The sequence below is a fragment of the Blennius ocellaris genome (genome assembly GCF_963422515.1).
Source record: "Blennius ocellaris genome assembly, chromosome: 24".
NCBI lineage: Eukaryota > Metazoa > Chordata > Actinopteri > Blenniiformes > Blenniidae > Blennius > Blennius ocellaris.
The window spans coordinates 6,887,597-6,895,948 of NC_137673.1; the positions used below are offsets into that span (position 1 = coordinate 6,887,597).

At 47.1% G+C, this 8,352-nt stretch overlaps 1 protein-coding gene across 1 annotated transcript in view; it reads right to left on the reverse strand.

Moving 5' to 3' along the window:
- The window catches only part of LOC308147372 (beta-1,3-galactosyltransferase 1-like), a 63,567-nt gene extending 55,577 nt beyond the window's left edge, over positions 1-7,990 (reverse strand). The window contains exon 1 of the mRNA XM_080519492.1: positions 7,857-7,990. The gene's annotated coding sequence lies outside the window, so the exon portion shown is untranslated. The remainder of the gene's footprint in view (positions 1-7,856) is intronic.
- Positions 7,991-8,352: the final 362 nt, after the last annotated feature.

An 8,352-nucleotide genomic window follows, 5' to 3' on the forward strand; every position in this document is an offset into this window, starting at 1 on the left:
TTCAGCAAAACGTGCAAAATTGGCCAAATTAGTCCTTTTTTGGTCCCCAAATGTCTTTAAACAGAAGCTACGCAATTAATGACTGGAGCATTTACAGTCGGTGTTCTTACATCGATGGACCTGCAGGAAGTAGGCGCAAGACAGAAGACGACATCTGATGCCAAGAGTCCGGCAGGGCAGGACATCGAACTGGAACCATTTGGCTCATATTGGTCCAGGTCAACGAAAATATGACGGAAACCTCATCGCAATGCAAAATATCGCATGACAATGTTCTATATTGTATCATTACACACTATATTTGCATCATATTCTATTCCATTATATCATAATGTATCACATGGTATCATATTTGTATCACAACAGACCATATTTGCATCAAATGATATTGTATTTAATCACCTACCCTTTTCAGTTAATTAGATACATCAGGTATGTATGTGTGTATGTATGTTGTCGTACATCACTGTATCAAAATATAAATTAAAACATTGTATTATGTTTTATCATAATAGATCTTATTGCATTTTATTGCATGATCACATCATATCACACCATATTGTATCATATCATCGCACACTGTATTCAGTCATATTGCATTGAACCTCATCGTATTGTATCATACTGTATTATATCTTGCACTGTATCCCAGTTTGTCAGACTGAGTTGTATGAAATTACATCACATTGTCTTGTTGTTGTGGAGCAGTGGGAGGAGAGCCCGGATGACGGATGTTACAGTTGTTGACACGTACTTGTTCAGACAAAGGTCGGAGGGTAAGACCATGCGAAGTCGTGCAGCAATTCTAAATTCTAAATCTGAACTGGAAACATAATAAAAATTAAACAGAAAAACAGACAGAACACCTGCACCATCTCACACACGTTGAATGACTTTCCATCCAATCGCTTTGCTTTGTATCATTTAAGAGAATCAGCTTAGAAATAATATGTGTAAAAAAAAAAAAAAAAAAGCAACTTAATCCATAAGTAAAGATATTTAATAATGGGGCTGGTGTCAAATTACAAGCACTCAGACAACTGAAGAAGAAAATGGATTCTGTCCCAAGCCGTGGAAAGTGAAAGGAAGAACCCCTATGGAGACCTCAAAGGTTAAATTAAATGGCTGAAACAAAATTGAAAGCAGTGGCGGAGAATTATCTGGAGTGTTTCTGTCCTGCAGTTTCCTCGGAGAATGTCAGCGCATCAGCTTTTTACCATCTCAAAATGAGAACTAAAGTGCAACCAATTCTCTCACGTAGGGAGAGATGAAAGAGCACTTTTTCTATCCACACCATGACAGCGGCGGCGTGCGACGCACCGCCGTGCGATCGATCCAGCCAGACTTTTCACAATTCAGAGGATCCGACTGACGGAGCCGGTTATTCACATCCTCGTGTCCCGCGAACATCGATCGGAGAGGTTTTGTTTGTGGAGAAAGATCTTGAAATACTTGAAATGTCTTGATACTTTCAAAAGCAACGGTGGATTTAGATTATTTGTGATGTTTCAGTACCAGGAGTCAATACTTCTGTTGGTTCCTTCAGCGGCGAAACACGATCCTCAGTTTGGCATTAAACACGCTAAGCAGTTTATTGAGCCGCGTCCGTCCTCCGTGTTTTTATCTTCCTTTTCATTCAACTTCTCTTCCATTTCAATCAATCCGACTTGTTAGGTAACGATTTCCTATTCCACTCAAAAGTGCCGTTTTCCCACTTTTCACCAAAGAAAATTCATCTGAAGGAAGAAAACATTTAAGAACAAATAAAAGAACTGCGTTGTATGTTGGATTTATCTGTTTTTTTGTTTTGTTTTTTTTATTAAAAAGGATTCCAGAAGAACACAAATAACTGATAAACATTGGATCTTTCCAGCTTGGTGTTGTGCTCCAATTCAGAACGACCAGGTCTGTTTTCCAACAAGCAGTATGCATTATAACAGGATTGTATTCACAACAGGAAGCTGCCGAACCCACAAAATGACAAAAAAAGTGACTTAATTCTTGCCAAAAATCAAAGTACGGAGATTTAAATGAACCTTGTTTTGAACGTCACTTCACGTCCCTTCAGGCTCTTATTGGATTTGTTCACTTCGCAGCAAATGTGAGCGGCACTATCTTTAGACGGCAAAACAAGATGTGATTCTTCAACTGATTATGTTTGAAATCCTCTGTGCAACGCAAAAGGGGGGGGACAATTCCTGCGACGCTTTTAGCCGAGGCTTAAGTGTCGACGTCTGCGTCAATGCAAACGCAGGGAAGCTTTCAGGGAGAGTGCGTTGGAAATCAAAGATGTGGGGTTGTGTTGCGTCTGCAGCGGCAGGTAGGAGGATTGGTGTGTCCTCCCTGCTTCCCTCTGGTCTCCTCAAAGCCTCTCGCTGCTCATCGTCTCTGACTTTTCATTCCTGCTCCACCTCTCCGGCCCGTCAGAGTCGAGCCCTTGAGTGCACCTTTGATCTCTCCGAGGCGCCTCCACTCCTCCTCCTCCTCCTCCTCCTCATCTTCCTCCTGCTCCCCTCAGAGGTGTCAGGAGTTCTGAAGCCTCGCCGTGTCCACTCACACCTTCCTCGGCATCTTTCATCCGCCCAGTCCTTCGTGGGACCTCGCCTGCCGCCGCCGCCGCCGCGTCTCGCCCCGGTCCGACACCTGGCTCAATTCCTCAGCATTAACCGCCGCCATCACTCGGACGGGGGTCGTGCACGAGGAACAACAAGCATTGATCCCATCCACGCATTAAATGTGCATAACTTCCGAGTTGTGTTTATTTATTTAGCTGTCAGCGTTGAAATGGCCAATCAATTCCCAGCCGGGGGGGGGTCGGGGGGGGGGGGGGGCGGTTCAATCAGAGCCGAGGCTGTGATTTAGCCTCGTTATTTACAGCCCGGCTTCTTGTTTATCATCGCCTTCCTTCAGAGGAGCTGGACCCCCCCCCCCCCACACACACACACTCCTTTCATGTGTCGTCTCTGCCTGGTTCCCCCGCCAGGACGCACGACGACCCCCACCCCCCACCCCCCACCCCACGCCTCAGCAACACAACCAGCTCGGCTCCACTTCAATTATATCTGACGATGAATATGCAGGACGGTGATTCCTTTATGTCACAGTCTGGCATGAAGGAGGCGCTGGGGAGGGTTTGACAAAGCATGAGAGTTGATTGGGCCCCCCGCCTCCCCCCCCGCCCCCGGGCGGACTGGTGGAGGTTAATGACTCGCGATGCAAGGACGGGGGATTGTTGAGCGAGACGTGTTGCATCGCCGCCACGGGTCGCACTCAAATCACAGACGAGAAGCCGCAAACCAAGAAAGATGCATTATGATGTAATTTAGAGAGGCAGAGATGCACAAAGGGCCTGAAAGAGCCTGTAGCTCCAATCGAGTCGCTCTATTGTGGAGAAGCTCTCGCATAACAACACTGACGCACTCCGACTGTTCTGAAAGCAATCCTCGTCCATTTCTACTCCGCTACTGTCACGTCTTTTACATTCGCCTCAACAGTCACGTCTCATGAAGTCAAAGCAATTTAAATCGATTGCTGGAAGAACCTCGGAGTCTAAACTTGTATCTCTTCATGAGCTACAAGCAGAAAAGATCAGTTGGGGAAAAAAAAGCAGCCAGAAAAAAAGACCATCAAGCACCAAACTTGCAGTGATACTAAAGAAACGACGTGGCGCCTTGCGAATTCAGAATTAATCATTTAATTGATCAAAGTTTGTGAGACAACATGTAAAAGATTAAAACGTCATTGAGGTTCTGTTAAACTGAACGAGTCCGACGTCGTTCCTACGAATGTCTCATTGTTGTGCAACACGACAGTCCCAACTCTGTGCGAGTTTGACTTCCTGCCTTTGGTAATGGAGATTTCCAGTTCGACTGAATCGTTTATTTGGATCCATGAAAGAATTCAATGAATTCCTACACGTTGATTTATTCCACAACCACACACAAAAAAAAGTTTCTCCAAATTGACAACACGACAAAAGCGGGAATTTTGTAGATCTCCAGTGACACCGACTTTCTGAAACCAATGATCCGCCTCGATGAACAAAGACCACCTTTCCACTAAAAGACGTTTCAGTACTAAAAAGCCACTGTGGCGCTTTTACGAATGGAGACCAAGCCAACGTGTAAAGCTGTTTTCTGCCTTGGGTAATGGAGGCCGATCGGCTCTCTGGTGCTGGAGATGATGGGATTTTAAGACGACTGCAGACATTTTGGACAGAGGAGTGTCACGTATTGTCTGAAAAGTCGGTTTGAAGTGACATTCTCATTAATCGCGTCAATCAGAGACATGATTGATCAAATAAAAGTCAAATAAAAGTCGTCTGAGGCGACTTCACTTCTTTCGCATTAACTGTCTATTGCCCCGTCATTATATTCCTTCCCTCGGATTGAACTCTCCTAACAATATGCAGGCAGCCGGCCGACCGTGACTCACACCTCCACAAACAAAGAAGCCGCCGCCGGTTGCCGTAGGAACCAGAGAACAGCTTGAAGGGGATTTGTTCGCTCGTCCAATGTTATCACTCCTCCTCCAGCCAAAAACGACTTCTGAGGAGACAAATAGGTCTTAAAAAAAACAACTTGTTAGTGCTAATAAACTGGGGGCTCGTCTCTTCCCCGGCGCGGCGGCGCTCCGACCCGATGATGAATGAATCTGCTCTAAACGTCGGAGCGGTCGGCGGGGGAGGAATCGGTCTTGAGCAGATCATTAGTGTTCACAGTATCACAGTTGTGGAAGAGTTTTTAGGGGCTGAAAAGAGAAATCACTTGATTCCATGTAAAGCAGGTGGCGCGCAGGTCGGGCCTCATTACCGCCGCTATTACCCGGACAAAAGCTCCCGGTGACGCCGCACTCAGCGGCTGAGTGGGGAAGAGCAGCCCACCAGGGCCCACTTAGAGGCACCTCCATATAGGTCGCTGAGATAATAAAACGTTAAATCTGGATTAAATATCATGCTTTTGCCTCTGGGCATCATCTTTTTATACTGTTATGATCCGGCAGAACGAGGCTGCCGGTTCACAAAGAGGCAGAATTTGGGCTTCCCTCTTTATAGCCGGCCTAAAAAGACCGAGTATAAATAAACTTCGCCGGATGTGACGCGTGTTTTCTTTACCTTTCGATGTACTCGGTATTACCAGTGCTCTCTCGGTGTTGGTGACGGAGCGTGGGAGTGGAGTCACACGGCTCCACCTGGAAGGGGTTTGTCCATTTGCCCCCATTTTTACCTGCTCCTTCGTATTTTCACCCATTTCATTCTGGCTTTCACCTCGAGTGAGAAAAACCACATGGTGAAACTGAAAATTAAAAAAAAAAGAAAGATATAAAACCCCACTTTCATTAAAAAAAAGAGGGAAATCTTCAACTCCCACAGAGGGATAATTAGGGTTTTTCACTATTTTAAGTCTAAAAATGCAATTTTAGTCCATTAATATAGAAGAAAATCAGATTTATGGGGTAAACATTATGAAGGGAGTGCTGGACCACGTGCTGTGAAGAGAACAGGGATCATCCAGCTTGTTATCGGCGGCTGAAGAGCCTCTCCGAGTGTGCGGGCCTGCATTAGCGCCGACGGCCAGGGGCAGATTACACATCTGGAAAAAGCTCCACTGATGCTGAAAAGTAGATTTAGGTTTTAGAGCAACATCTGCTCCCGTCCGGGGAACGACTTCAAACACATTTAACTGATCTCTACGTACGAATGACAAAGGTTTCAGTCTTTAAAGTGCTTCAGCAGCCGCTTCAACGTCAACACACGTATACCAACAATCCCCACAGCTTTTTCATGGGAGGCCAGCGGAAGTAGCTTCTAATTCTCAAGGGTAATTGTTAGAAAAGAGAAAAGTTACATCATCTGTGAGGAAAAGCTCCATCCACCATGGTGCAGGTGGCGAGTGCTAATTTCCCTCCCTGGCCCGGGAGGCGACTCCGGGGAGGACCAGAGGCTAAAAGATGAGGGAAAAGGAGCCATAGGGAGAATTTAAAAGAGGAATAAGTGCGAATCTCAAGAGAGACGGCGAGTAAGAACCCACAGCACAAGGTGAGGGAGGCGAGCGAAGTCGGGCTGACTCACTCCCCGGGGCTCCTCTCAAAACGCTCCTTCGTCTCCCGTTTCTCCGTCTGCCAAGTCCATAAAGCGTTGAAAGAGGGCGTCCGCAGACAATACATCCACAAAGAGGCCCCGGCGTTTTATCCGTGGAAGCCGCGGCGCTCCAAGTAAACATCCGCCGCCGTGGAGACGACAAACTCCACAAACTTCCTGTTGGAGGATTAGCAGGGTGGGTTCTCTGGATCAATGGGATTATCGCCGCCGCCAACCCGTCGGGGAGGAAAGGCGAGCGAAAGAAACGTGTGCATGAAGAGGGTGAAAGGAGGACAAAAACAAAGCATCATTCCAACCAAGACTAATCTGAGCTCCACTGAAAGCAAACTGCCCGTGGTGCAATATTAAAGAAAACACATGAAGCAGCTTGTGTGCTTCTTATCCCTTCTCTGACACAAAGACTTTTTTTTACTTTTAGCCGCCGACACGACCGCCAAACTCAAAACCCTACGACCTGCAGTTAAACGCCACTCAACCTTTGTGTCTCCGAGGCAAACAGACGCCGACTGATTGCAGACGGGAAGCAAAGAGCAGCATCGTTGTCGAGACGCCGGCGGGGGTTATTTCACAATCTCGCAAACAGCCGTCTCAGTATCTGCCGTGAAACGATCGTCGGAGGGGTCGAGTCCTTCGGTAGCAGAGATGATGACGGGGGTCGGCACTTTGTGGACGTCTGCGTGGGACGCCGGGCGCCACGACTGCAGGCTGCTGGGTTTTCAGAGCAGCGGTTTCATCGTCGACAGGAGGGGGAGTTCAGGGATCTCTGACGTCAACTGTGAGGCTCTTCGAGAGCAGCGGCTTGAAATCAGACACTTGTGCAGGGAAAGTCACTGCAAGGACGGAAGAGATTTTTATTACAAAAAAAAAGAAAAAAGAAAACGGCGACTGTGAACACACCCTGAACCGTACACTTCAGAAAACCACCGTCTGTGAACACTTCTATACAAAACCAAACGTGTGGATGTTAAGAACACAAGATGCATCGCAGACCATGACGAGAGATTGTGTCGATTATAAAAAAAATCCAACGTCATCGAGAAACAAGTCGAGCTCTGATCTCCACTTATTGGGTTTTAACATTTTCACATTTAACAAATTCCTCAGTTTCAACATTTCACACGTTGCCTTTGAACCGCTTTCAATTAAAATGTGAGGAGTTGCACTCCGTCACTCCGCTCTCTTCTCATTTCCATTTTAATGTGTTTCCGGCTGCGTTATCTCGCGGACTCATTCTCCACGCGGACGAGCGCCGGTTATTTATGCGTGTGGCCGAGCGCATGTGGGCTGAATGCGAGGGGGGGGGTAGTGGCGGCGGCGCCCAGGTGTGTTCTCCAGCGTCAGACTCGCCGGGCGCAGCTCCAGATGGAAACTCCAGAAATAACCCGGGAGGAAATTAAGAACAACAGCTGTCAAATCAGTGGGCAGAATGAGAGAAAAGAAGGGGGGGGGGAGGGGAGGGGAGGGGGGTTGCTGCAGTATACACCTCGCCCAGGTAAAGCCAGATTGACATTCAGCGAGCGGCTTATTAGAGAATTTCACAGGAGTGTTGGAGTGATTATCCTGAAACTGTCAGCTGCAAACAGCATGTCAACCTGACCCCCCCCCCCCCCCCCCCCCCCCCCCCATACACACCTCCTCCAGGTGGTTTGATGCAGTGCAGCCGAGAAAACCCCAACCAAACCGACACCGCGCAAACACGACATCGGCTCGTCGTCTTTTCTGACTGGGAGGGTTTGTCGTTCGGTTCTCAACTCACCGGATTCTGGACTGGAGCCTCATGTGAAGAACCGCTGAAGCACCTCCACAGCTGCTCTGCTTCCGTCAGAAGGTCTGGCAGAGAGGCTGCAAGGAGAATACGTGTCAATATCTGTGTCCAATATAGAGCGTTTTCACATCAATTAGACATTTTGTTTGGAGTGTTTGCTTCTTCTTATGTAATAAAACAAGTGTACAAACGTGTTGCTGCTGCAACTCTGTTAAGCACATCAATCGGTAATGCTCAGTCAAATCTGTTACAGTTCTGCTGAAAATGATATCTCATTGTGCGCTGCTCCGCTAAACCCGATTGCTCTGCAATTGCTAATTTGCTGGATTTGCTTGATTGTTAGTATATTACCTCAATGCTAAAGGCAGTTTAACAGGAAACTACTGAGCTAATCAAGCTCCTCTGCTATAAAGCTTTGCTAAACACGCCCCTGCTGAAATAATAATGTTGCTGCTCTGCTAAACCTGCCGCTGCTTGAAACACGCCA